A 5,848-nucleotide genomic window follows, 5' to 3' on the forward strand; every position below is an offset into this window, starting at 1 on the left:
GACAATATTTTATTCATTTAAATACTATATAATTAAAATGCAAAATGCACGTATTTTTTCGATTTTACTTTTCAGCTTTTACTTTTATTGATGCCAGGTGGTGTCCTTATACAATTTTATCTTAATGCGATAGCAGGCTTAATATAATTCTTACATTATGAACGTAATTTCTCTCGACGCGATAAAAACAGAAAGTGCCGAACACTTCATATGGTTTGTTGTATATAATAAGTAGCGCGATTTCACTAGTGTTATAGTTTTAGTCTAGTTAGGGAAGCAATTTTTAACACAGAGGTCGTACGTTCGAACTTCTGCTGTGTACAAGTGGTTTTATAAAATCATTATCTAAAACTGGTTAGCAATGTCCTACAGAAAGTGGTAAGAAAAAGAACAGAATACGTACAGAAATCTCAACCAAGTCCAACATAATATACTTTAGTGTTTTGTGTGATGGCAGAAGTGAAATAATAATATCTTTAGATTTAAGGGTTTTAGAATTTGATAATTATTTAACACATGTAGTTAAAATTAAATGACATAAGTTTTAACTTACTTTAATTAATTATATTTATAACAGAAATTCTCTAATCAAAGCGACCAAATTGAAATTATACTTATACTTAAATAAGGCTTAACTAAATCTCAATTCAATAACACAACACAATATTACTCACTTCTGTGCCATGATAACTGGTATTCCACCAATCGTCCATCTGTAGATTAAATGATGCAGGAAGTTTTTATATTTACGGCGGGATTTTTTAAATATGTTTGCTACATTTTTAGTTTAATGTGATCTATATTGTGACAACTAAGATAAATGTGGAATAATTGGATATTTGGACACAGTTTCTTAGTGACTTAGATATTTTATGTCTTGTCTTTGTTTCGGTTTTCGGTTTTATGGAAGCTTCATCACCTTCAAAAATATAAATTAAACAAGAACCATTTTTTTTGTTTTTTTTTTGTTTACAGGGTTTGTATTCTATTGGCTTATAAGTTTTTACATACTTAAATATTTTAATGGCCTCACCGATTGACAAATAAGAGACCGCACACGACGGAAACTCTTCAAAACCAGCAACGCAACTTGTTTTCAGGAATAGATTTCGATTCTGTTGCGATAATAAATATATCAACAACAACAATCCATTCTCTTTTACAAGTGTTTCGTAGAATTTTTATTTTAGACGTTAACCCAGTTTGCGAACAATATTTTAAAACAACAGTTGGAACAAATCTACTTCAACAATCTGTTATGACTTGAAATGTGTACATAGTAAATATTGAGAAGATTAAACAAAGAATTACACGTTGTTAAAGTAAAACTTATATTGTCTTATCTATTTGATTATTACATTTGTAAAATAGACTTTCCACAACTGCGCGTTTTTCTAGGCAGTTTTTGCCGCGCACCACCACTTTGTGGAACCAGCTGCCGACTGAAGTATTTCCGAACCAATTCGACTTAGGGTCCTTTAAGAAAAGAGCGTACCAATTCTTAAAAGGCCGGCAACGCACTCGCGAGCCCTCTGGCATTGAGAATATCCATGGGCGGTGGTATCACTTAACAACAGGTGAGCCTCCTGCCCGTTTGCCCCCTGTTCTATAAAAAGAAGACTTATAAAACCTTGTTGCTTGGATATAGCTTCCAAATCGGTGCAAATTGTGAGAGTCGAGAAGCTTCTTCCAAAAATCTGATTCCCTCTCTGTAATATTATATAACAACCTTTCAACCAATTATTTTATTATTACTTTAATCTGTTTTCTTATTTAGGAGACTAGGCAATGAGCAATTGTATAGATATAACCAATGTTTTAGGTTTTTGACATATATAAAGATTTATATAAATCACACATGCAACAATGTTGACCACAACTTCAAGAGCAAGTGTAAATTGCACATTGAAAGAAAAATCAATGTGTGCAATGCAATGATTTGGACACTATATCGAAGAAGAGACCAGTAACTAGACTAGTTGACACAATATCAAAAGGAACAAATCTTTAAAAAAAATCTAGAATATTTTCCACGATTTCTACTCTAATTCCCCGATTACAAGGTTTATTATCATATATAATATTACGACTTGACGATCATTTCTAAAATCCTATGCTTCTACAGTTTAAATAATATGTGATAAAATTTTATGTTAATTTTAAATAGAACAAACATTAACACAAAAAGTCCATTACTCACTTAAATCTAGTGACTAACACAATTTAATCGTAAAGCAATAAAATATTTTGGCTAAATATAATTCCGATTGCGTGGCCTTTGAAAGAATTTCAGTGCCCACGCAATGTTTTCTTCCTTGTATTTCTGATATGATTGCTGGCTGGTTCGAGGAATAAACTACCACATTTAACACCAATACAATATATGTCATATTACCTTTTTAACAAAATAATCTGTTACGTGTGTGCAATTCTATAAATATAATATAGGCACCTAGAAAATAATTATTATATCGATAATTCTTTTTCACTTCAATTCTAGCGATTGAATCGGTTTAATTTTAAATTTGAAGTAGTTAATTTGATTAACATAGCTTTTTTAATTACAGCCTTTCTTTACAATTACAGTCTTTCTTCAAACTCAAACACCATACTAGAAAACCAACTCCATGGTCAGATAGGATCGTATAGGGTTGTTTAGCTGATATTCTAGAACATATTTAAAAAACCAAGTAGTAAAGCTGGCGAGTCATATTAAAATAGTGATAATATAAACTTAATTATCAAGCTCATATTCTGTGAACCTACCTTCGAGATAGCATGAAGATTATTCGAGAACTCATAGTAATACATGGCAGGTAGTAAGGGTCCATGTCCCCGGTCGAGATTAATTCACTGAATAAATAAAAGTCAGCGGATTAGGCCAAAGTCGTTTCCTCCCTCTTAAGCTGACCTCGCGTGCTTTTGTGGAAAAATGCCCTACACATAAATCTGGACGGCTCCGAATCAAACTATATAACACAATTGTAATTCGGTAGATCTAAGATTACGTTGAGTTTCTGTTTTAGGGGATTGAAATGTGTTTATTTACTACTATGCTACTACATAGTGTATATAAATTCATTTAAATGTGATAATTAAAACTAAACTACTTTTGCAACGTGTGACTGAAAATTAAATAGATGCGCACAAGTTGTAAGGAATTATTTTTGCCCTTTTGTTTAGTTGTAATGAATAAACTCGTCTTATTATTTTATACTCACAGGTATATTTTGTACCATAATCTGTGCACAAAAAACTACACAATGAATATCAATGCTATTTATTAAACGTTTAATAAGTTACGAACGAACAAAAATTAATGATTCTTACATTAATTTTTGTACGTTTCAGTACAGTACAATTTTCAGACGAGATGACCTGGCAATGAACTCACCTTCACACTTAAATCACCATGGTTTTATTATAAAATGGATGTAAGCGCCTACTATTATCACATATATTATAATATTTACAGATAAATACTAAAATGAAATCCTTTTACGTTTTAAGGTAAGGTAAATAAGACATACACGAAAGTCTCTAATCTGAATTATAATACATATATATTTTGTTCTCCTTGTCAACTTATCGATTTAAACTACGCCTAAACGAACGACTTTAAGCCGATGCCATCACAGCTCTACTGAAATAAAATTATTTAAATCCGAAATATAATAGAGCAATAAAAGCAATAAAAGACTCGCATTAGGAGATCGTAAACTCAATGGGATGAATATAAAAATATTTCTGTATCTACAAATCCTTCTTATGTTCAATTTGTTGTTGAATTTTACCTTACATTTTCATAAATGAATGATTCTACATGTTTGTTGGCTGAGAGTTGGCTGTTTGAGGGCTGGATCCTAGCGCGGCAGATTTTTGGGGTGGGATGAGGCAAAATTGGGATGTAATTTTTGTTCGCTACCTCCTAGAAATCGTACAGATTTCTGCGTGACAATTTTATTAATGTAAAGCTTATAGCTGACTAATAATATACAAGACATGTAAACAGTAGGCCAAGAATGATGCCTATTTTATTCCTCTCTCTAAATACTCGTAACATAACATTCATATAATAATAATAACAGCTATTCAGTAAAATAATTTCAGATACTCACTGGTGTTTTTATTTATTTATTTATACTTCGCTACTTTATACAAAAACATATATCAGACCTTAAGGCTACCAAGCAATTTCTTCCGGGCAAGTCAACAATAAAAAATAAAACGCCTACACGCCTACGCCGGGGTAGGTATTTATAGTAAAAACATGAAATGAATTAGATACAGAAATCTGAGACCCACTAAATATTTTTTTTTGGCAGTAGCCCATTTCCAAAATTCGCTAATTCTATCTGCCACTCATGTGCATCCCGCTGTTTTCTTAATCTGCTCTAACCATATTTTACTGTGTCTTCCATTTATTGTAACTAGTGCCAGTGTAATACTTTTTTTACTATTGATATGAATATCCTCGATGTTTAACAGGGTATTGGTAGCGAGCAAAAATTATTAAAGTATTGCGGGTTCAATTTCGATGTTTTCGAAGTACGAAATTGTAGTGACGTGTGCAGTGAAGGCGCGCGAGGCCGCTTCGTGAGATACATTACCGCAAATTGCATTAAGCTTCACGTGGCTATGGTAAAGTATAGAGGAAATTTTCAGATAAAACTAACTGGATAATAATTTATAATAAACATTTATATGAAATAATATTGAAATGTTAAAAAATACCAATATGATCCCAGAGACGACGCATTCTCAATTTTGAATTCGTGTGTTAAAATATCGGCTGTGCACAGGTTTTTTAATTCTTTGTGAACTTTACTATGAAGGAAAACATTAGAAAACTGTACAGTTTTCCAAAATCTTACACCCAAAAACTGTTGTATATTAAAAATTCTTGCTTTTCTTTATTATTAATATCAAAATATGATAAGGTACACTAGAATATATCTATATAGTCACTTCTATTGATGAAGTTTTTACCTAAGATTACTTTTAATTTCTATATGAAAGTTATCAGTTTTTAGGTATCCTAGGCTCACGAGAAAGAGAAATCAAATTTTCCCATATACTATATTATTAAAGTTAGTGATTGAAGAAGTAGAACGGATCATAAAATGCACGTCGCAAAAGACAACTCGCTTCAATCAATCACAGTCTAATCGAATTCCGAGAGCGGCTTATGTGTCTCATTATTAGATATAACTTCCATTCTTCCAATGAAATCCTATTTCTCGCACGCGGTAAGCAATTTTTGTCGTACATAACATACCTATACCATGTACCAACTAATATGAACGAAAACGATATGCGACACGAACTTCTCTGTTAAAGGCGTTCAGTGTAGTTAGTTGTAAACCTTGCAGAAAGCTTTTGCAGGTGATTGATGAAAACGAAATAAATATATATTAAAAATGGTCAACTCCTAATGCACTACAAATTCGACGTTTTAAAATAAATTATGTAAGCGTGTTTAAAGCTAAAAACATTAGATACAGTATTTTATACCGTTCAAGATCAACATAAATAAAGATAGATATTAGTAAGTACTTTAAAAAGTTAACTATACTATTGTTAAAGTTTCGTTACATGTTGGCCACTCACGTCGAAACTGTTTTGTTTCTACACGAAATCACTGTTAGCAACCAGTAAGCAAAAATTCGTTCGCAATAATAATTCTGAACAACATTATAAATTGTGTCAAACTGCCCAAATTAATAATCTACCTTACATTCTTCTCTAACAATTCATACAAACAAAACGGAAACAGTTAGTTTCCGTTTTTTCTTAATAAAGAGTTTTCGCCTACTTCTTTCGGGAGGACCCACTGTAATGACATTTA

The sequence above is a fragment of the Pieris rapae genome, chromosome 6 (genome assembly GCF_905147795.1).
Source record: "Pieris rapae chromosome 6, ilPieRapa1.1, whole genome shotgun sequence".
In the NCBI taxonomy this organism is placed as follows: domain Eukaryota; kingdom Metazoa; phylum Arthropoda; class Insecta; order Lepidoptera; family Pieridae; genus Pieris; species Pieris rapae.